Genomic DNA, 24,542 nt, shown 5'->3' on the forward strand with positions numbered 1-24,542 from the left:
TTTTGAGAGGGAGAGAGACAGACAGAGTGTGAGCGGGGGAAGGACAAAGAGAGAGGGGAAAAGAATCCAATGCAGGCTCCAGGTTCTGAGCTGTCAGCACAGTGCCCGACGTGGGGCTGGAACTCATGAACCGTGAGCTCATGACCTGAGCCGAAGTTGGACGCTTAACTGACTGAGCCACCCAGGCGCCCCTCTCTCTCTCTTTTTTTTTAATGTTTATTTATTTTGAGAGAGAGAGAGGGAGAGAGCACGTGAGCGAGGGTCAGAGAGAGTGAGAGAGAGTGAGAATTCCAAGCAAAGCTCCATGCTGTCAGCACAGAGACCGACTCAGGGCTTGATCTCAGGAACCCTGAGATCCTAACCTAAGCGGGTATCCAGAGTCCTTGCTCTTGGGTGGTCGCTTCCCCAGCTGAGCCACCCATGCACCCCCTGCTGGTCCTCTTGGAGTTGCAAGACTTCCCTGCAGGTGCGCATTGTAATCAGCCCGGAGCTGGACTCCAGGCTGATGCCTACGTCCCGCCCCCAGAGAACCTGACCCCAGGGGATTCTAACAGCAACCAAGATCCAGGACCACTAGTGTCTTTTCTGCCTTCTAGGAGTCACGGCCTGCTGGGGAACACATGGCAAACAGTCAGGGTAGCAGAGAGTGATGGCCAGACCAAGAGACAGTTCTTAATTTGGCTTGGCCAGGGTGAGCGAGGAAGGGCCAGGAACGACTTGGTGAGGAAGGTACCCGGCGAGTGAGGTGGAGTGAGCCTGCTCGCCATGAGACGCTGGTGGGCTAAGCACCTGTCATGCGCCATCTCTGTGCCAGGTGATGTTTACACACTGTCTCATTTAATATTCAAATAGATCTATTAAGCCTGCCTTAATTTACAGATGATTTAGTAACTTGCTGAACGTAACTGAGCTATTAAGCGGCTGGACCGCGTGTGTCTAATTCTAAACCCTCTAAAAGCGGCTGCCGCTGCCTCTGAGGTTACTCGTCCTCGGCCCTCGGGGTTCGACCAGGCTCTCAGTGGCTCTGAGCCTCAGGGGGGACCCGACCCTGAAATATCTGGCCCAGGAGACTGCCAGACGGACACGCGCCTGGTCTGTGCCATGCAACCACTTCAGGATCTGCTGCTGGGCAGCCCCACGTCCCCAGGCTGCCCAGAGCCGCCTTCCTTTTCCCCCCGAGGGGACTGTACCTTCCATCCACCCTCCTACTTGCCCTCAGAGGCCCCCTGCTCAGGCTTACAGCTGCTCCTTGACTTTTTCTAACAACGGCAACACTTGCCCCCACAGGTCCCTAACTGTTCCAAAGAGACGGGTTGGGGGGGGCGGTCCGCGTGTCCCAGCTGACACCTGTTCAGGTATAATCACCGAGTGCCACTTCCACTCCCAGAAATGTCAGGGTTTGCACAACATGGCCCCATACAGGGAAGACACAACTTCCCAGCAGTCACCGATTCCTCTAAGAGTAAGTCTCCTGCCTCTAAGGTGTGTCTATTTCTGCCAGGAGTGGGGGTGAATACCTTGCCATTCCTGAATTTCTTAGCTGAGTGGGGCGTGCAGCCTGCGGTAACCAGAACCCATGAGGCTGGTGCCAGACTCTGCGGTCCATGGAGCTCAGTGAGCGGAGGTGCTCAGCTGAATTCTTTCCACGCTCACTGGCCACGTACAGATAATATACTTTCTGCCATTTTGCATTCGAATAGAAGCTCTCTTTAGGCCTTCACTTTCATGTTTTTGATAGAGACAAGGATTTTAAAAGATTTAATTCTCTTTATCCTGGGAAAAGCAATTATATGAATACATAAGTGCAACCAAAACTTGCTCTGGGTTTCGGGAGCACAATACGGAGCGGTGGGGAGTGAGGTGAGGACACACACACAATCCTAACGGGAACAACTGTTATTCAGCCGCTACTGGTTGTTCCCATGCCAGATTGTGGAGCTGGTGCCGTAAGACCTTCCTCTTTCTTTTTCCAGTAAAGCAAGAGATGAAGACTTTTTTTTTTTAGATGAAGACTTTTAAACAGGGATTTTTTTTTTCAATGTTGACAACGAATTCAACGATTTTTGAAACAGCAAGCTAACCAAAGAAAATAGATCCGTGAGTCAGATTCAGTCTGTCAGCTGCCAATTTATACTCCTGGGCTCCTGAGTCGGAGAGAGGCTTTTTCCTCACATGGGCGCGTTGGATTGTACTTTGAGTTATGCTGAGCATGGCGTTAAGAGTTGTGGTGGCACCAGAAAATTCTCCCTAACAGGTCTTCTGTGAACACGGCCTGTCAGCCCTCAGTACACGGGAAGCCAGAAGGCCCATCTGGGACTCACATCACAGCAAGGAGAGGGGTAAATGGGTTGTCCTTCCCTGCCCACTGGTCCGGTTCCTATGGTCCTAACAAGCCCTGTCTCCTCACCGACAGCCTTGTCCTCCCCAGTCTCCTCCATTGTGCAGGCTACTGTCGCGACCCCTCCGCCTTCCTACAGTGAATCTTCTGTCTAGCTGCCTTTCCCTCTCCGATTGCACCCTTTGCAAGTATGCTGTCACGAGTAGAATCTTGGACAAGCATTGCAGCCTGCCGTCTCAGTCACGGTGGACGCGGTTCTCAGCAGGGAGAAAGTTCTATAATTTCTATAAATGCCTCAGAGAAGGTGGAGGGAGCTCCCTCTCCAGAGGGGGGCTGTAAGGACAGGAGCATGGGGCAGGTCAGCTCCCGAGCTCGTTTCTGGCTCCCAGGTAATGGATGCTGATCACCAGCGATGACAGAACCCTAGAACAATGGGACTGCAAGGCTCTGACGCGGGTAGGGTTCTACCACCTGTGCTGGTCTTAGGCCCAGGCTGCTCCTCGCTCTCGTGGGCCCGCAAGGGCTTGGGGAACGCCTACTGTTGGTTCTGCTCCAAGCAGAGTGCCCAGTAAAGGGGGTTGTGCCAAAATCTGCCATTGCCAAAGTGAACTTGGGCACCCCTCTCTCTGGAGTGCAGAGGTCTCCCATGGCTTTGTGGGTGGGTGGGGGCTGCATGTAGAAGGAGCAGAGTGAAGGGCTTTCATTGAAACACGGAGCCAGGGACAATGTGGTGGGAGGAACCGCCTGTGTCAGGACACTTCATCACTGCGGATGTCCCGGCACACCATGTTCCTGATAGCTCGGCTGCCAAGGCCACTGCGAGGGAGCCACTGTGGAAGGCAGGTGAGGAGGCCTCAGGCCTCAGGGCCCCCCCCCACACACACCTCCCGATCGCATCGGCCTGGCTCAGGCTGCCCCTTCCTGGAGAGCGGTCACAGACTCACACATCTCCCCCTGCCCAGGCATCCCAGGCCTCCATCCTGGGGCAGCCTCTCTCCCTTCCAAGGAAGGGGAGCCCTTGAATCTGGCCCCTCGGCACGAGTGTGATTATTATCTAGAGCCAAGTCAAGGTCTGAGGCTGCTCCTAGAATAACTCAGCTGTGCCTCGTTTCCACTCAGAGCATCTATTCCGTCTGCGCCCCACCTTCCCTCTGCCCTTTCCACTCATTCTGCTATCGTTTAAAACATGTGCTCGATTTATTTCCTGTAGCTGGTGACGCCGACTTCTTGTTTTTCTTCGCAGAACAGCCGTCGAAGTGAAATGTGCATGCGTATGCTACTCCGAATAGGTGCCTTGTGTAAATCAGCTCACTTAACCATCCCAACAACATTTTAGAGCGAAGGACTGTGTCTGTTAGACAAACAAGGAGACTGAGAGTCAGAGAAGGTAAAGAAGTTGCCGACGGTCACGTGGCTCCTAAACAGCAGAACCCGGTTTTGAACTGACCGTGGCCAAATTGCAGAGCTGGTGCTCTCCTGCTCTCCCACGTGAAGCCCATCCAAGTCCAGAGCACTAAACAGAGTGCGATCTTGGTTCTGAATAATAATTCTGACTTTCCTGGCTGCGTATCTGGCTCTGAATTACACATTACTGCATAGGTCCCTACCTGGGGTCTCTTTCCAATGTAAGAAATGGAAATACCCAAGGGAATCATAATGGTAATGAAATAGCTGCCATTGTTTCAGGGAAATTCTACACTACCAGATAATAGTATAATATACTTTGTTCCCTAACCTGAATTGTTACAGGCTAAGAGCAGGCACGAAGTTATGAAATAGTACCAGTATTATTGGTATATGTCATCAGGATGGAATAATAATAGTAACTGGCATCTCTGTTGGGGGTCTCTCAGAACTCTTGGATTGGCTCATGAGAATCCTATAATATTAATCTCACTTGCTAGTTGCATAGTTGTGGCTTACACAGGGCACACAACTGCTGGTTAACTCCCTCCCAAGATGATGACACTGTAGACACAGCAACACTGAGTGTGAAGTTTTATGTCATATAAACACTGAAAAATGTAACAAAGGCTTAACAGGTGGCTTTGACTTCTGGCTGCACTTCTGGTGAAGGGGGCCAGTCAATGCCACAAGGGGCACCAGAAGGTTGAGTCTGGGGCCTTCGGAGCCGTGGGCAGCCCAGACAAGGGAAGATAATTAGCTGTCTTTCAAACTGCATCTTTGGAGACTTCGGCACCGACATTCTAAGGAAGTAATAAAAACTTGTGCGTTATTTTATGGTATCTGGAGAGAAACATGTACTCTATGAGAAGTGCTGTGGACTAATCCCCTGTTACTTGTCATTAAAGAAACAAAAATACTGACACTTCACCATAAAGATAAAAAGCAAGGAGAGGAGGATTAAAGGGTGTTTCACTCAAGGTTTTGTCTTGTTTTGTTTTGTTTTTTTGGAAGACACAGTTCTTGGCCGAAACGGGAGCAGGCAGATCTGGCACTTGCTGGTGGAGTTCAATTCTTTGGAGAAAATACAGAGACAAAAAGATCATTTTGATGGTACTGAGAAGGTTTCCTTGAGTAGATTTGAGTCCAAATACACCCAGAAATTTTTAAAAGGGCAAAATTAGGCCTATTTCAAGGTATGGAATATAGACTTGAAAGTCTTAATCACGGTGTGAGTACTTTTCAAGCAATTGAACATTTCATATGTCCCTAATTATCAAGCAGTGCCTCTATGGAGCAGGCCTGGAAGCCTGTGACTGAGGTTCCCAACTCGTTTGGCCCTCATTTGCTTAAGATGGAATATCTCATTGCCTTTCTCGGCAGGCTGCTGTGGGCCACTCGAGGGGCCCTTCCGTCTATTTTTCCTAATACTTAGCCGTGGCTTACCGGCCACAATGCAGATTCACCCACCCAGCCCCCTGCAGATGATGTATGAAAAATCATGAATAAAAGGGCATGAAAATCAAATTAATTCATTTTCCATTTCCCCCACATTTGTATCTGTCTACCCAGTACTTTTCCTTTTTAAGCCTGCTGTCCCTTTGAAAGCGAGCAGCACGGTTATAATACATTCTCCTCATCGTAACCCTGCACTGTATGCATTCTGCATTAAATAATAAAGGAGATTAATAATTAAATCAAAATGAAAAACCACTTGTTTCCTGTCTACAGCCCAAGGGACAGATTTCCTGGGCTGGTGCCAATTTATCAATGATGATTAGAGACTAGGAGGCAGGAGAGGTGCAGAGAAGACAACCACGAGAAAGCAGAGTCATGTGAATATGAACGTACTGATGTATGAGGGAAAAAGAAGGGATGATGATGACAGGTAAGTGAATGGGGAGAAAAGACCAGAGAAACAGTATGACAGGTAAAATCCCAATAATTATAGCTGAAACCTACTGGGGGCTCACCATACCCCACATTGGACTCTAAATGCTTTACATGTGTTAACTCATGTAATCATTTCAGAACAGGTATAAGATAGATAGTGTTTCCCCCATTTTACAGATGAAGAAACTGAGGCACAAGGCAGGGTAAGCCAACTGCCCCAAAGCTAGTGTTTGCGTGGACTGAAACCCAGGCTAACTGGCTCTAGGCTCATTCTCAGAGTCCAAGGACAAAACACAGGGAATGCCCCAAATGCGAGGAATGACAAATACTAAGGGAGAATAGACAGGAGAAGTCAGCGAGAATATGACAAAGATAAAAGCCTAAGAATAAAAGACTTGAGAGTGAAAGTAGGTTAAGAAACAAAGGATGAAAAGACAAAACACAGTGAAAGTGAATACGGGCAAGAAGAAGAAAAGAAAGAACAGAGACGATCAATCAAGGCGAATAAGTCATCAAGTGCTTATTGTCCGATGCTTCTCCTTTGCTGTCTTGTTTTTCCATGCCATGTCAAGGTAGGTGTTACTATACCCATTTTACAGAAGGCAAAGTGAAGGTTTGAGAAGTGATATGCACAAGGTCACACAGTTGGTTTATGGGAGATCAGACATTTTGTTGATTACAAAATACCAATGAGGGGCACCTGGGTGGCTCAGTCGGTTAAGTGCCTTCCTCTTGGTTTCAGCTCAAGTCACAATCTCACAGTTCCTTGAGTTTGAGCCCTGTGTCGGGCTCTGTGCTGACAGCACAGAGCCTGCTTGGGATTCTGTCTCTCCCTCTCTCTGCCTCTCCCTCGCTCTCTCTTCTCTCTGTCTCTCTCAAATAAACTTAAAAAAAAAAGTGTCAATGAAAGACATTAAGGAATATCTAAATGAGGAAGAAATATACTGTGTTCATAGACTGGAAGACTCAATAACAGTAAAGATGTCAATTCTCCCCAGAGTGATGTGCAGGCTTAATGCAATTCCTATCAAAATCCCACCAGATTTTTCATAGGTAGAAAGATTATGCTAAAATTTCTATGGAAAGGTAAAGGAACTAGACTATTCTTGTAAAACAGTTTGAAAAAGAATAAAGTGGAAGAAATCAGTCTAGTGCATTTTAAAACTTATTGTCTAGCTAAGTGATCAAGTCTAAGTGGAACCGGAGGAGAGACAGACACATAGATCAATAGAACAGAACCTGGAACCCAGAAATAGACCTTCACAAATATACCCCACTGGTTTTTGACAAAAGCGCAAACCGGATTCAATGGAGAAAAGACTGTCTTTACAACAAATGGTATCAGAACAATAGCCACAGACAGAAAGATGAACGTGACTGAGTCTCAGACCTTATACAGAAAGTAACTCAAAATGAATCACGCACAAAGTATAAACGAGACAGCTGTACAACTTTTAGGAAACAAAAGAAAACCTGCGGAAACCTTCAAGATCTACAGCAGGCAGAGAATTCTTCGACTCGACACCGAAAACCTCATCCATAAAAGGAAACACCTATAAATTGGACCTTGTCGGAATTAAAAAGTTTACGTTTTGCTGAAAAAGACCTTGTTAAGATGAAAAGACATGCTCCAGAGTAGGAGAAAATGTTTGCAAACCATGTATATGGCAAGGGTTAGTACCTGGCATGCATACAGGACTCTCGAGATCCAACAGTAAAGCAAACAATCTAATTAGAAAATGGGTCTAAGACACGAAAGGACATTTTCCTAAAGAGAACATATGGGGAGCAAACAAACACATGAAGAGATGGCCAATATCATTAGCCATTAGGGAAATGCAAAACCACAGTGAGATATCATCGCACACCTATGAGGATGGCTAAAATAAAAAATAGTGACACCACCACATAGTGGCAAGGATGTGGAGAAAACGGATCACTCCTACACTGTGGATAGGAATGTAAAATGGTACAGCCACTATGGAAAACAATTTGACAGTTTCTTGAAAAACTAAACATATAATTACCATGTGAACCATCAATTGCACTTCTGGGCACTTATCCCAAAGAAATGTAAACTTATGTTCATGCAAAAACCTGTATACAAATATTTATAGCAGCTTTATTCATAATAGCCTCAAACTGGAAACAACCCAGATATCCTTCGAGGGGTGAATGTTTGAAGGACTTCCACATCCACACTGAGATATGACACAGCCCATATACTCATGCACACACACACACACACACACACACACACACATATCCCTGGATCAACCTCCAGAGAATTATACTGATTGAAAAGCCAAAAGGTAAGGTCGCCTGGGTGGCTCAGTTGGTCAAGCATCTGACTTCGGCTCAGGTCATGATCTCGCAGTTCATGGGTTCAAGTCCAGAATCAGGCTCCCTGCTGTCAGGGCAGAGCCTGCTTCAGATCCTCTGTCCTCCTCTCTCTCTGCCCCTCCCCCTCTCATGCTCTAGTGCTCTCTGTCTCTTTCTCTCTCAAAAATAAATAAACATTAAAAAATATTTTAAAAAAGAAAAACCAAAAGGCTATATACTGTATGACTAAATTTATATAACATTCTTGAGCTGATAAAAACTAGAAATGAGGGCAAGTTAATGGCTGCTAGGGGGTGAGGAAGAGGTGGGACCGGAGGGAAGTAGGCGTGGCTATAAAAAGGGGCAGCATGAGAGATCTTGGCTGTGAGGGAAATGTTGTTTTGTTGAGTGAACATTTAAGGTAAAGATTCAGGGGGAATCTGAATGGATGAGAAGAAGGACCAGTGCAAGTGCAAGCCCCGCCCCTCCCCACCCTGCCCCCCTCTAGGTCAGTCTCAGGGCCTCTGGAACTGGGCTCCTTCCTCAGGCTCCCTCCTCTCTTCCACCTCACTGAATTTTTGAGCCCCCTTGGAAAGTTTTCCTGATTCTGCCTGGCCTTCCCTAGGCCCTTTTGCCTCACTGTGATGGCTCTTAGCTCTGATGCCGCGAGGTATTTGTGGACGTCTGCTTTCCTCGGGTAGTCAACAGAGAGAACTCCAAGGTCGGGCAGGCAGGGTGTGTCAATGACCCAACCTTGTAGCGAAGGTTTCTACACAGGGTCTGGCCTGTGGTAGGAGCTCCATACACATTTTTATTTTTATATCTTTATTATATTTTCAAGTTTATTTATTTAGTTTGAGAGAAACAGAGACAGGCAGGGGAAGGGCAGAGAGAGAGAGAAAGGGAGAGAGAGAGAGAGAGAAAAAATCCCAAGCAGGCTCCACACTGTCAGCACAGAGCCCTACACGGGGCTCAAACTCACGAAACCGCGAGATCATGACCTGAGCCGAAACCAAGAGTGGGACGCTTAACCGACTGAGATACTCAGGGGCCCCTCCATATGCATTTTTAAAGGAATACGTGAGTGACATTTAAGTTCGTCCAATAAAGGACACTTTCCAAAGTGACTCAGGCATCCTGTCACTGTAAGGCCTACATACCTTACTGTCCAGTGGGGTTGCTCTGTGATAGTCCAGGTTAGCTGACTGGCATAACTTTGGTTCGTAAGGGGCTCTTATAAACCTGGGCACCTGTGGGGTCTGTTATCGCTGCTGGATGGCCAGCTTCCTGGAAAGGAGGCAGGACCTAGTCTCTGTTGCTCTTATCACTCTCCTCCTGGCCAGACTCTGGGCATCCAGTGCTCAACAGCACGATCTTGGGAGGGACAGACTCGGAGGGCAAAACACACAGGACACGGGTTCAACCCCCTGATGGTACTTCTCTGCCCTACTTCCTCACTGCTCGTTATGAGCAGTAAGAAATAATGTAGGAAGATGGCATTAGGGCCTGCCTCATATTACAGTAAGAAGCCTGAGATGTGGGACAGGACAAAGAGGTGGACAGCACACCCAGCCTCAAACAACCAAGTTTGAGGATGAGAGTTTGGAGAGAATGAGAGTTTGAAAGCCCTTCGTGGGCTCTCCTTCCCTCCTTCTCCATTTATTTCTCCACCCCCGGCCACCAGCCTCTCTGGCCGCCATACGTGGGTTGACCCTCGGTGACCCGGAAGCGCTGTTGCCACCTGACCGACTGGTCGGGTTATCCCTGACCTTTGCCCCTCAGCGTGCTCTGGCCTGGAATGATAACGGAGCTTAACATTTGCACACCAGCCAGGATCTCCAGGGTCATGTGTTAAAGGTTTGGCTCTGACATTTAAGTTAACACGGTTGTTGGCAAAGCTTGCTGCCATCCGGGGCTCTGTTGACTAGAATAGCTCACTTATCAGAATGTCAAGGTAGGAGGAACTAGATAAGCTTGCTGCACTGGCAGGGACATGGCCCTGTTCCTCAGCAGCCAGGGTCTCAGGAAGGGGGAGCCGTCCCCTCCCTCCGTTTCCAAATAATCCCAGAGAAAGCCACCCACAAGTCTCTTAGAGAAATACATTCAGGTGGTTTTTGTTTGTTTGTTTGTTTGTTTGTTTGTTTCAAATGCCTCACTACACTCCTTTGTGTTTGATCTCCCATGCTTCTTATCTTTTCTTTAGGAAAAAGAGAAAAATTCCTCCATGGCTGACAGCTGTCTCAGGAGACATCTGATGATGGCCCCTCTCTTAGAAACGCTGCCAGCTCTCAATGGCCTGCCTGTAGCTCAGACACAGTGAAAATTTGAATCTAAACATGGCTCCTTCAAACCACCGAATGGACTCCTCTTTTCTCCCCAGGGTACTCCCACCCCCAGCCGAAATACTCAATCAGTATTGCCCAGAAAATGCAAGCTTTTGCTCTCATGCTCTGACGTGGAAGGCATAACCCTGCCTGAAGGACCACGTTCCAAGGCTCTCAAAGGTTAATTGTTCCTGGCACATGCTAAGTGATCAAATAAATGGTTGTTGAACTGATTTAAAAACAAGAAGCTGAAGTAGATGCCATTTTCAAGTACGTGAGCGCCTAGCACACCTATTTGCGGCTTTGCCCACAGAAGGCATGGGGAACTAGGTCACTTTCAGAGCAAATGCTAAGTGGAGAATGGACAATCTGGTTGTCTCTTCCCTGCTGTGGGGTTAACTCCGTCACAGGGGACTACGGCAGTGTTGGAGTCTCCTGAATTTCTGGACAGGAAACCCCGGCAGGCATTTGCAGGAAGCCCCAAAGGGATGCTGCCACTCAGCTGGCCGGGGACACTGGGGCAGAGAGAATGTCTGTGACAGAGCCATGCTGATGTTTCCACAGTGGGAGAGCTGGGCTCTGCTCAGGATGTGCCCGCAGACTCAGGGGTGCCCCTGTTGGGGAATCCCGCTGAGATCTGCCTGCATCCCCAGAGAAGGCAGCAGAGTTTTCGGACCAGCCCCTTCTCTTTGCTCATGCTTATCGCTTATCCTGTCCCCACTGCTTGCTGGATGGAGTTAGTTCATTCATCCCATGTCTAATGCAGGCGTGCTACTTCAATAAGACATGTTGCCTGTGAGGAGTACTGGCAGACTGTAGTGGCTTTTGGAGAGGACAGAAGTCTGTGTGAGTGGTCCCCTTTCAGCCAGAGAGCTAGATAGTGTATCTAGAACACGGCTCAGGGAGATAGGGAGGACTGTGGAATGTGCAGACACACTCTCTATGTGATGTTTCCCCCTTCGGTGGTGACCCTGGTGCTGTTCTGATAATTTAGGCTGCTGTAATAACATATTATCAATCTCATAATTAATATGCAGAGCCTGACAAGTAATAAACACGTAACAAATGGCCCAACATACTCCTTCCAAGGTAAAAGAAGGTTGTCTTTTTCTAGCCTCGGGCTGTAAGTCTCTACTCTGTGAACTCCGTTTCAGATTGTCTGGGTCCAGGATGGTACAGGGGATGGGAAGAGGTGAGAAGGGGGGAGTAGGAGAAACAGCTGATGGAAGAAGAGACAACCCCATCGCATACACAAAATGCCCAATGTCATGTAGTCAGCGTTCAATAAACGACAATTCCTTAATATTACGGCCAAGAAGCATGCACCCTGAGTGCGTGAGGCCATCTAAGGTCAGATCAATAGTTTAAAATCCCAGGCAAGGTGACAAAGCTTTTTGTGCCAGAGCCCAAACGAAGGCCTCCTCCCCCTAACTTCCACACCATCCACACCCTGCTTGGTTCTTCCACCAGATTCTAGGGCGCCCCTGAGCCTCATCAGCCAGCTGATAGGATTTACACCCAGCTTTGAGGAAAAGGTTGGGATTGGGAAGGCCAGCTTACCTTTCGGGGTTACTGTTTAATAGTGGAAAGAGTCTGGCTTTGAAGTCGGAGGACAAGGGTTTAGGAGGTAATAGCTCTGCCATTATTCCCGCTCAGAACTCTAAAGCTGTGGTCTCATCTGTAAAACCGGCGAATGACCTCCACCCCGCGGGACAGGCATCCAGAAGAACTCATCTGAATGTGTCTGGCTCAGTACTTGGTTCCATAAATATTAGCTTTTTTTTCACTGCTTCTCTCCCACTGGGAAAAGTGCTTTGTGAACCAGAAAGCCCTATGATGTGGTTAGCTTAGCGGTGAGAAAAAGGTACATTTTGGAGTGAGGCCCAGGTGAGAATCTCACTTGTGAGCTGGGTACCTCCCGCGAGTTACACAGCCCCACGTAGCTGCAGCTTCTCAGCCGGAGAAGGCAGATGTGAATATTGGTTCTGTTAAAAGGATCAAAAGAGAGCAAAGCGCTTGGCCCATTCTGACACAGAGCAAACAGTCATGTGCCTGTTGATCTTCTGGTGTTCCAGAGGGCTCTCAGAACAGGTGCTGGGCTAGCCTTCCCCGACCTGGTGTTTAGGGTAGGCCCTGGAACTTTGGGGGCCAGACCTGGTCCCAGGAGCCATCCCTGCCAGCTTCCAGGAAGTGACCAGGCGGCAAGGAGGGCAGAAAGAGCAAGGCCACGTTTCCAATGTGGCCAGACTTAAAAGAAAGCAAGAGTCAGCTGAGAGTCAAAGGCTGAGGGAGCTGGCCGCCTCCCCCCAGCCCTCTACACCCGGGTATGAAGGCAGAACCCTCACCCCGGGGAGGGGGTGGGGGTGGGGCGGGTAGATGATGCCCCCACCCTGCCTTGGCTTCTCATTCCACTGCGGGGGGGGGGGGGGTTGGGGACCCTCCCCCTCCCCCTCCCCAGGTAACCCTGTTGCAGCACCTGCACTGAGATGTTTACAACCCTCTGAAGACTGAACTCCCAATGCCCGGGGCACCTGCCGGCTCTGGGGAGCTCGGATTTCCTGGTTGAACTTTAAACCGGCCCTCAGCCCTCCACTGAGTCCCCATGGGCTCCCAAAGTGGCAGATGCCTGGCAAAAGCTAACTGCCAGGGCAAGGGGCACCTTGAGGGTACCCATCCAGCCTTCCAGAACCAGTGGCGGGGGTTAAAAATGCAGAAGGAAAAGAAGGCAACTTACTTGTTGAGATGGGAGCTTCCAAGTCCCACTGATGCTAACTTCTGGGTGCAGGGGCGCTCAGGGCCCTCGCGGGGACTCTCCAGCCCCAGCCATTACCACAGCCTCGGAGTCCACCTAGAGCTTCTCCCTGGCGTGGGGTCCTGTGGCCAGAGGCTAAGCCATCCTGTCCCTTCCCGCGCCAGCCCCTCAGTCACTCCCTTCCTCCGGCAGCCGGAGGCTCTGCTCACGCTCTCGCTCTCTCGCGCGCGCTCCCCCCTCCCCTCCGTCTCTCCCCCCTCTCCTACCTCCGCCCGCTTCTCTCCCCCGCTTCTCCTCCCCTTCTGCCCCAGGACGGAGGACTCTGTGTAACGTGTAATAACCCACTTAAAGGGCCCCGGGCAAAGGCGGGAGGGGCGGGAGGGTGGGGCGGGGTTCCCGGGCGGGCCGGGACGCAGCGGTTCTGAATGAATCGGATCTGGGAGGTGCGGAGAGCACCCGAGGAGAGGGGGCGGACAGCTGTCCCCTCCCTCGCGCCCCCTCCCTGCCGCGTCCGGGCTGGTGGTACTGGGGGTGCTTCTGGCCGTGCAGAGAAGCAAAGGATGGAGATCTTGTGCAAGTGTGTGTGTGTGTGTGTGTGTGTGCGCGCGCGCACCCTCCCGCGTGTGCATGTGCGTGAGCTCGCCTGCATGTGCATGTGTGAGCGCCGCGTGTGCCTGTGTGTGAGCGCGCCTGTGCGTGTGTGTGAGCGCGCGCGTGCTGAGTGGGTGCGGTGGAGCAGAGGAAAGGAAGAAACTAGAAGGGCAGAAATCTTGGATCAGAGCCCTGGACGGGCTGCTCAGTCACCTCGCTGCTGTTGCTTCCTCGCCCTCCCGCTCCTGTGGGCGCAGTGAGGGCAGTGGTCCCGTCCAGAGACAGGAAACAGGTCTGCTCTGATCCCAGGGCTCTCTGCTCACCGTCTAACCGGCCTTTCCGGGGACATGTGACCTGGGCCTGGGTAGGGATAGCAGGAAAGGGGAAATGCTCCCTCCGCTCAGAGAAGTCTCCCATCGACTTAGAGCCCAAGCTGAATGCACACCTAGGCGGAGTAGAGCCACTGCCTGCCCTTTGGGGTTCCTCCCTGCCTGGAGGACTGATTGCATGCGTTTATTCTTTAATTAGTGGGAGCTGCAGGAAAGGCAACTGCAGATGGGCCATCCCCTGCAGAGAGGCCTGCTGTCTGGGGAGGCGCCGGCAGGCTTCTCTGAGGACCGTCCATTCAGGGCAGCCCAGCCTATGGGGTTCGGCACCCCTGCTCCAGGCCCTGAGCGTGTCTCCTCTCTGCCGGCAGGCACACTTGATCAAGGGTGTGAGACCGGTGTCCATGAGACTGTAGGCTCTGCTGGGGCAATGACTGTGACTGACTTGTTCTCTGCTGAGTCCCCAGCACCTAGCACCAGTGCTCAATGAATATGTATCAAGTGAACACTGTCAACAACAGGAAAGCCGGTTTATTAAATCACAAGGAGACAATCGGTTGTTAGTGGGACTGGGCGGGGGGGGGGGGGGGGGCGTGCACCAAGTCATTCCTCTCCTGTGAGAGCACAGCAATGTGACAGCGACATGGCACTGGGAGCCATGAGGGCAACCCCCCCGGGGGCTCCTGTTGTGGCATACAGCAGCCAACGTGCACACGTCCCACTACCCAGAGTTAGAGCACGGAGGGTCCCTGCCGGGGTTTACATGCTGGACGCCCCCCTCCTCTCTGTCTGTAGCAGGGTCATTCAGTGCGGCTGCAATTAACCCTCACTGAGTAGGAAATCTCAAAGTCCCCTTGGGGGATTTAGCCTGTCTTCCTGCTCATTCATTACACATTGATCTAATAGTTTAACACTCTGAGAAGACAGTTCTTAATTCCTTAATTTCCTAGCTCTTGGGAGAAGCCTTGACTGTATAGCCCTGTGGACTGGATGACATCCTTTATACACATTTACCAAGCCTATGAGAGCCTGTGAGCCTATGAGCCTAACTGTTGCTTTTGGATCCAGCGTAAAAAACTATGGGATTTCTTCTGCCAAATGGGGAGAGACTGGCTGACTTTGAGGCAAAACATAGGGTGGTCTGGGAAATGTTGCTCTGTAAATATTCTCACAGCGATGGGACCTTGGGCCAGGGGACAGAAAACCTGGGTCCAGTTCTTGGTCTGGATCTGAAAAATCAGAGATATGGGGGTTCTCGTCCTGACTGGTTTTTGCACATTTAGGTGAGCCTTCACTTTTCCATATGCCCAAGTCTCCCAGAGAGCCCGGGCAACATCTGAGGATAAGAGATACAATTGAAGAATGGCTCTGGGGGCTTGGAAGATGCTGGGTGCGTCTTTCAGTGTCCAAAAATTGATGAGGCAGTACTTGAAAGCACTGAGAATTCAAGGGTGTTATCACTGTTAATTAGAGTACTGCCTCTGTCCACCTTTATCAGCTTCTCTTACCTGCCTTCACTGAGTGGGAGGTGAATCACAATTAAAGTTTTCTTTTTAGAATATGACACACAGGAAATTATCTTTTCTCCTATTTATAGAAATTCGATTTGCATTTATGAGGCTGGTAATGTCTCATAAATATTTCCGGCCACCTAAAATATTAATTAAAAGAGCTCTACTCTGAAGTCCTAACTAAAACTCTTCTAAGACAAATATTGTAAGTATTTTCACTCATGGCAGAAGAATTCCTCACATATTAGTTGGATATGTTAATGAGTCAACCTAGCAACAACAGACATGTGTCGACTAATGAGTACTAACTTGAAATAGTTAAGAATTCAAAATGGTATGAGAATAGTATCACAGATAATTGTGAAGATGCCACCCAGTTTAAACAGCAAAACACAAGATTGCTGAGATTGTGAACCCACCCTGGATTAGCTCCTCATCCCTCAAGAGAGAATCAATAGCCTGAATTTGGTGTTTTTCTTTCTCATGATTTCTTTATGCTAAGACCACACACACACACACACACACACTTATTCAATCAGTGAATATTGCCCATATATCAGTATTTTTGCACTCATAAACTCTTCTGAGCACATTGATATGTGCTGTGAGAAAAGCTAATAAGTATAATGGCGGCTTTGATCTACGATGTCTCACCATTCAGTTGGGAGGGTCAGCCTCTATGCAGGAAAAGTTAGCAGACAAATTAACAACTTGGGTTCTACTTCATAGGTGCTAATTGGATGGGATGATGGTGTAGAACAGAGGGTAATGCTAACCAAGCTTGGAGAATCGGAGCTGAGAGCTGACATCTGCCTAAGGACCGAAGGAGCATCTGATGTGAGCCCTGAAGTAAGACTAGGCTTTGAATATGGAGGGGAGTAGGGTTTGTATGAAGAAAGGCACGGGAAGGCAAGGCTTACGTGTGTGTGTGTGTGTGTGTGTGTGTGTGTGTGTGTGTGTGTGTCAGGGACCTGAGGGAGGGACTGGTGTCAGGGGATAGGGCAGGGAAAGTGTGAGGGAGGGTTGATGTCAAGTGACTGTAATGAGCTGAGTGCCTATTACCTCTGAGCTCAGCTAAGCAGTCCACATAAGCAGATGCTTTCATCTTAAGACCCCAGGGGAAGGTAGTATCATCATCATTTCTCCGATGAGGAAACTGAGGCTCAGACAAGTCAAGTGTCCTCTTATGGGCACAGTCATTAATAGTGACTTTCATAACCCAGCTTTGTGAGATTCCAAAATCATATTCTTAACGGTTATGGGTGAATGGTGTCCCCCACCCCACTCCCCAGATTCCTATGTTGGAGCCTGAACCCCCAGTATACCCCCAGGGGTGCTGTATTTAGAGACAATGTTTTCAAGAGATGATTAGGTTAAAATGACACTGTTGGGATAGACCCTGATCCAGTCTGCCTGGCGTCTTTATAAGAAGAGGAGATTGGGGCACGCAGACACCGGCGGGGGGTGGGGTGCACGCAGAGAAACGGCCACGTGAGGACGCAGAGAGAAGACAGCTGTCGGCAAGCCAAGGAGAGAGGCCTCAGGAGAAACCAGCCGTGCTGGCCGCGTGATCTTGGACTTCATCCTCCAGACCCGTGAGAAGTAAATCTGCTGCTCAGGCCCCTCAGTGTGTGGTGTTTTGCTACGGCGGTTCTAGCACACCAACGCACCAGCCATACTGGCTGCAACTGTGCCTCTCGGAAGCGCCTTGTGTCCCAAGCCACGGAGCGTGGACTTGCTTCGGCAGAGGGGAGGTGACCAGTGAAGATTTCTGAGTCGGGGAGAAATAGGGGAAAGTCATTTCTCACGAAGATTTTCCCCGAGGCGTTTGGTACATAACTGATTCGTGTATTCCTTTCAGCGAATGATGACTGAGCACCGATCTTGGGACCTGTGCTGGCGCAGAGGTCGTGTTCGTGCTTTTCACCCCTACAAGCTCCACTGGTCCCACCTGCTGGTGCATAGTAGGCGACGAATCAAGTTTTGTCAAATGAGAAAACGGTTACGGGCTAGGTTCTGGGGATAGGAAAAATGGCAAGACAGACACAGAGTTTGTCTTCAAGGAGCTTACGGTCTGGTGAGGGCACCAGGCCGTATGTAACTAGTTCCGCCAGTGACCAGTCTAGGTGCAGAGAGAGTAAGCAGCGCCACCCAACGGAACTTTTGCGACGAAGGAAACATTCCGTATCTGTGCTTCTATAACACGGCACGTGTGGTCGTTGAACGTGTGAAACGTGGCTACTGCGAGTAACAAAATGACTTTTAAATCTGATCTCATTTCTTTTAAATAGGCACTATGGTTGGGGGGGGGGGGGGTGGGTGCGGGCTGCCGGATGGCACTGTCTAGGGGTCAGAGGCAGGGGTGCACGCTTGGGCTTTGGTGGTCGCAAGAAAGAACCCCAAGACCCGTAGGGTGTTCACAGATCAGCGGTAGGAGCCCCACTCCGGGGAGCTTGTACGAACTACTGAACTCCAGCCTCCACCTCAGTCCTGCTCAGAGACCAGCTTCACTCGAACAAAATCCCTAAGTGATGCCTACGCACGCTGGGGTCGGCGAGAGAACACGCGGTAGAAAACACAGCTGAGGCAGACTCAGCAGATCCAGTGCCTGGTAGCATCTGGGGAGCGGGGAGAAGAGAGGGTGGAGCTGGATGGCTTGTCGCTGAGCTGTGCCAAGTAGGCTTCCCGGACTCCCCTGGGATCAGGAGAGCACCGTTCCCCTTCCGCTTCCCTCCGCTAAAGCCCTGATCGCGGGGTGCTGGGAGTTCCTTTATCTGTCTTCTTCCTCTACCTACAATCTGCAAGTTTCTTGGGGGTGGGGACCTTGGGGTTTCAAATCCTTCCATTCCCAGCGTCCGGCGTCACGCCTTTTATTCAGCAAATGCTTACTGGATGTATGTGTGGCTCCTGGGAAGGCGCAGGTGGCCCGGGGAAAGAGAGACACAGAGTTTGATTGTAGATGAGGTGCCTGCTAACTTAAGGCTGACAAATCTCCTAAAGAAAATTGTCTGAGAAGAGGAAGGACTGAAGGCCTGAGTTGAGGAAGGAGTCAGGGACCCAAGTGCAGATTTCCGGCTGTCATCTGCAGAGAGGACAAGAAGCCAGAGCTGGGGACTGGGCTCACATCCGGCTTGAGGGAGGAGGAGGGGGAGGATCCAGAGCAGGACAAGATGGCTGGAGGGTAGCTCTGGGGGTGGGGGTGGGGGTGGGGGGGGGCTGCACCACGCTGAAAGGATGAGGGGCAGGAAAACATTGTGGTTGGTGTATCAGGTTCATTCATTAATAAAATATTTCTTTAGTGGTGCTTATCTTAGGAAGTCTTGTGCTCAAGCACAGCAGAGGGTAAGAAATGTGTACCCACAGTTCCTGCAGACCACGGATCCAGAAGAGTCAAGGGAAACAGAACTAAGGGGGGGAAAAAAACAACATCAATCAGGCTATCGAGGTGTCATTAGTAATTGCAGAATGTATTAAATAGGCCTTTCTTCATGCCTGATTTCCATGCCTATGTCTCTGCTTCCTGAATAGATAAGTATCCCAGCTGTCACTGGAGGATCCCAACTCCAGTTTTCTTTGAATTTCTTTGATTTCTCACATTAGCACCACCTGGCTCTTAGGCTTTCCTAAAACAAGCTTCCAGTTCCTGAATTTCCTCTTATCCATGAGTCCAGGCCCCAGTGCCCGAGAGAGATATTTACCACAATTGGCTGCACAGTTGATTTTATTGAATCAGCATCTGTGCTCCTAGAAGGTGGGGCACTCAACAAGCTAGAAGGTTCTGGATTTTGTCCCCAGCGTTGCGCTTTCAATTATCACACCACCGAAGGCAAATGATTTTTTCATCCAGGTCCATGAAGAAGGATGATATTTGAAGATGAAAGAAGATAAACAATTTAATTTTTTTTCCTAATTTTATTGATAAAATCTCATTCTGCTTTATGGAAAACTCCCTGGAAATGCCTGACCAGCGGGGCCCTTCCCAGGCCGGTTTCACAAGTGGCCAATAGCACCATCTAGTGGTTGGAAGAGATTTTCTCTCTCTCTCTCTCTCTCTCTCTCTCTCTCTCTCTCTCTCGAACAATTAGGCATTCATTCATTTTCATCTTTAGTTTTGTTTTATTAAAGTAATATGTGCGTATGTTCGAAGCACATGTGCATATGTTCTGGATAGTTAGGAAAACAGCCAGGCCGCCCCCTCCTCCTCCCCCCTCTCCCAACCTGCAGACACTCCTACTTTCATCTCTGTTATTTTTTCTCCTTGGTTTCACCACACATCTCTAAATGACACATTTGTAGTAATACTTCTAGATGCTTCTGTTTTAGAGTCTCTCCAACTTCCCAGAAGTGTTGGATGGAACACTAAGATGGAACTTTGGTCCCATTCCTCCCCCACCTCTACCACATATGTTCTCCCTTCTCATTTCCCATCTTCCCAGTGGAGTTTTGTCAGAATTTCCATCAGACAGTCCATGTTAATACTCATATGTCTGTAAAATTCTGGTTGGATTGTAGCTGATCTATGCAGTCAGACTACTTTTTCAATCTCTCACAAGTTTTGGGTTTCCCTGGCATCACTAACTCTTCTTGGTTGGCTCTTATCACCAACCTCAGTGAAAAAATTTCCACCTACGCTTTCAAGCTCTTCTCAAGATGTCCCAAAATAAAAACAATTTTAAAAGATTAAAAAACAAATGTCCAGATACATCAGGTGTCCTGTTGGTTTCATCCCTTGGGGAACTCTCCTCTGGAGTCTTGTGCTCCCTTTGGTCTACATGGGTGGCCCTCTCTGCTGGGGGTGTCTCTTGTCCCTTCCACTCTCTCTTACTGCACCCCATTTCCTGAGTCTCCTGTTTGCTTATTTCTTGGTTCACTCTCTCACTTTGGAGGAAAATATTCTACAGTTCTGTCCTGGGAAAGAGAGCACGTGAGGTACATTTTTTTTTTTGGAGACTTTGCATATCTGAAATATCTCTATTCTGTTCGATTGACAGCTTGGCCAGGTATGGCATTCTAAATCAGAAATCATTTTCCTTGAGGGGCCCCTGGGTGGTTGCTCAGTCAGTTCAGCATCTGACTCTTGGTTTCAGCTCAGGTTATGATCTCAAAGCTCACGAGTTTGAGCCCCATGTGGAGCCTGCTTAGGATTCTCTCTCTGCCTCTCTCTGTCTCTCTCTCTCTCTCTCTCTCTTTTTCTCTCTCTCAAAATAAATAAATAAACTAAAAAAAAGGAAACCATTTTCCTTCAGAATGTTACAGGGATGTCTTAATTTTCCTTCCATCTTTTGATGATGTTGAGATGTCCAAAGCCAGATTCATTTTTGATCCTTTTATATGTCCTCTTTTTCCTTTCTGAAAATGAGCATGATCTTCTCCTTGCCTGTAGTGTTCTGAAGTGTCCCAATGATGTGACTTGTGGTGGGACTATTTATATCCATTGTCCTGGGCATTAGGCAGACCGTTCCATCATTGCCTTCCATTCTGGGAAATTTTCTTGCAATGCTTCTTTGATGATTTTCTTCTTCTGTTTTCCCCATTCTCTTGTTCTGAAATTTCTGTCACTTAGATATTGGACCTCAGAAACCTCATATTTCTTTATCTTTTCTCTTCCAATTTTATCTCTTTGTGTTTTTTGCTCTGTGTTCGGGAAGATTTCCTCAACTTTGTCTTTTGAACTATCCATTGAGATTTTGGGTTTTGCTATTGTATTTTAATTTCCAAAACCCCCCATTTTTATTCTCTTAAGTTCATTTCTTTTTCTTTTTTAAAAGTTTTTTAAATCTTTATTTATTTTTGAGAGAGAGAGAGAGAGAGAGAGAGAGCATGAGCAGGGGAGAGGCAGAGAAAGGGAGACGGAGAATCTGAAGCACGCTCCAGGCTCTGAGCTGACAGCACAGAGCCGGACGTGGAGCTCAAACTCACGGACAGTAAGATCATGACCTGAGCCAAACCAACTGAGCCACCCAGGTGTCCCTTAAGCTTCATTTCTTGAGGGTAGCATTCTTTCTACTTGAAGCTTTCTTCTTCCTGCCTGGTCCCCACTTCCTCCAAGAGGCTTTTACGTGTCTGTCTGTTTTAGCTCCTTGGATATCGGGTAACCTGCTAAGAGGAAGCTCTGGGGCAGAAGATGGTGTTGACAAACTCTGGCTGGGCCATTTCGCTGGAACCCCTGATAGCAGTTTCTCTTTAGGACGTGATCTGAGTTTTCAGGAGCAACTCTTTCAATCTCCTGTTTGGAGTGTCTGATACTGACTGCTAGCCTCTGAAGTCAGGCTGGGGAAGAGAACTGGAGGCTATCTACTATGCATATGTTTACTTAGTTCTTCTTTTTTTCAGGGTATGATAAGCCCATCTTTAATGGTGCCGTGTGTCCCTCTGTCTAGGGGCCATTTACTTTACCATTTCCAGGAATAAATCTCTAGACCAGTGCAAGAGAGGGCCAGGAGAAATTTTTGTTTTTGTTTTTGTTTTTGTTTTTGCCTGGGCCTATGCAGAGAGGGGATCTGGAAATCTAACTACTGTCTTTCCTGAACAGCCTCAATGAACCCTCCTTGTGTGAGCTGCTTCATTCATCTCCTACCCCAACTTCTGGAGGTAGACAGTGTTATAGATAGCTAAATCTTTTGGGATTCTAAAGGGTGAATTTGCTGTTTCCTGTTTTTTTTTTCCTATACAAGCATAGAACACATCTGTTTTCTGGTTTTCAAAAATGTTGTTGTTATTTTCTCTTGTCCAGTCTTCTTACCCTTGAGGGTTAATGCCTTTTCTAAAATTGTTATTTTATTGGGGTTTCAGGGGAGAACAAAAGTAGAAGCATTTCTTTAATTCACCCTCTTTATACTCAAGTCTTGCATTCATTTTTAATAATCTATTCTGCAGACATTTGCTGACCCCTTGCTATGCAGAAGGCTCTGTGCCAGTTCTGGATGTGCAATGATGAATGAGGCTATATTCTCTGCCTACAGAGGGGCCTACCCTCATGGTAACAAATAAATAATAAATAGTTATACAAGTGTATATAGAACGAGAACACAGCTAATGGTGATGGTTGGGCGTCTCCTGTGAGGTTGAATCTCCGTTGAGGAGGACAGATCTCTGCCTTTCCAGAGACCCCAAAAAGTGACAAAGCTTAGAACATCTGTCAAGGTCCTTGCAAATTCAGTCACTTGATTGCAAGCACAGCCATCTCCCAAGGGCACCCATTAAAATCTAGCTTCCTAATGTCTAGACAAAAATGCTAACTTATTAATTCTCAGTGAACACCAGAAACTAGAACTCACAGACGGCATGGTCAACGAATTTCTCCCTACAGGGAGAGACCTACATGGGAAGCCATATAATGATTGGAACATTGCTAAGTGCACCTGGAATCCAGTAAAGGGCATTAGTTGTAGGTAGACTGGGTGGTTATTAGTCTTGGCTATTGAACAAGAAGGAAGGTCATAGTCAATGGACTAAGATATTGAAGTCTGCTGCCCTTCCCCTAGAAAATGCTTGATTCACAGTGCACTTGGGGTTGTTATTTTCTTCGCATACATCCATCACTCTTTGTGTGAAGACCCAAAGGTATTAGGCTTTGTCTAGAGTGCGTTCAGACTCTCTCCTCCCTGCATTCCCCCTCTCCCTGACCACAGATGCTCAGTTCTTCCCCTGACACTCTGGCAATGTTGAGATTTTTATTGGGTCATGGGACATGGTCACTTACTAGATGGTGGGTTTTGGATGAGCTGCCCTAAATCTGTCTGATGGTGGAAGCACCTGCTAGGGGATTGGAGAGTCATATGAAGTATCTGTCAAATTCTACAGGGACACAGAAGAAGATCACCCTACTTCCTTTTGTAGTAACATTAGAAAATACTTACTGGGCAGTTTTAAGCTTCCCGTTATCTCAAGAGAACCTGATGATCATTTGCCCCAGTGTCCTTTTGTAAAAGAAGAAACCAAGCCCCAAAGCTGTTAGTGAGAGTGGCTGGGTGGGCTCTTTCTCCTCTGCTGAAGGATTTGCGGGCCAAGATAGGACTACAGCAGTGGGCATTCATAGCCTCTGTCTAATGAGCCAGGGAGGATGGGTGAGGTCAGGAGGAAAAGGGGTGGGGTTGCACAAATAAAGGTGGGAACAAGAATTGCCCATGCTCAAATCATTTGTCTTCCAGGACACCAGGGCTGCTCGGGTAATGAGGACAAGACTGTTAACCTAGCCTCGGGTCATGAGGCCGGGGTCATCACATGCCCTTCTCTGCAGCTACCTTCCTTTATTTGGATGACCACATAACATAAGGGTCATGAAAGTGTTTTTGGATGAGACAGATAAAGGGAAGCTACTGTGATGGTTGTGTTATAAAGCAATGCTAAGTCTTTTTCAAAGAGGAGAGCTCATTGCTGGGATTCTTTTACCTGAGGGTAGCAACAGCCTTATATCATACTACCTGAGCCTAGGTCAGGCCCTGTTTGTGTTCTTTAATCTCCAAAGAACATCCCAGCCACCCACCACCCCCATTTCCACAGCCCCCGGCAGTCCCTGGGGCCACTGGCGACAGTTGTCCCCATCCTCACATCCCAGCTGGGGAAAGCATAGTGTGGCCTCTGCTGTGCATCGGTGGAGGACTTAGGACTCAAACCAGGATCTCCTACTCCCTGGTTAAATTTGATCTTAGTATTACACATGATAATAATAATAATACTAAGTGATGTTTATGTAGCACTTAGCAAGGAACTTGTACACAATATTGTGTAAATAAGGCAATTATAATTTGTCCCTTTTTCAAATGAGGAAGCTGAGACTCAAGGATTATGTAACCACCCCAACGTCATACTGCTATGACGTGGCAAAGGCAGACCTCAAACCCAGACTTCCTGGCTCCAAGTTCAGTGTTTTTCCTACTACCCAAGTTCCCTGAGGCTGTCACCCTGAAATTTGGGGCCCTTATTCTAAAGCACGTTTCCTCCCCTTGAATGAGATCCTCATTACCTACACCCAAGGTCACGGTGGGATCCAAGAAACAGCAGGGGCCTGGCTGGAAGGCCAGTGAAACCCACTCTTTGGGGTCCAAGTTCTGAGATATTCTGGGAGGGCCTGGGGTTTAT

At 48.5% G+C, this 24,542-nt stretch overlaps 1 protein-coding gene across 1 annotated transcript in view; it reads right to left on the minus strand.

The window, feature by feature from the left end:
• Nucleotides 1-13,319, minus strand: part of KCNJ5 (potassium inwardly rectifying channel subfamily J member 5) — a 29,208-nt gene extending 15,889 nt beyond the window's left edge. Inside the window, exon 1 of the mRNA XM_060605225.3 lies at nucleotides 13,016-13,319. The gene's annotated coding sequence lies outside the window, so the exon portion shown is untranslated. The remainder of the gene's footprint in view (nucleotides 1-13,015) is intronic.
• Nucleotides 13,320-24,542: the final 11,223 nt, after the last annotated feature.

The sequence above is a fragment of the Panthera onca genome, chromosome D1 (genome assembly GCF_046562875.1).
Source record: "Panthera onca isolate mPanOnc1 chromosome D1, mPanOnc1 haplotype 2, whole genome shotgun sequence".
Classification (NCBI taxonomy): Eukaryota; Metazoa; Chordata; class Mammalia; order Carnivora; family Felidae; genus Panthera; species Panthera onca.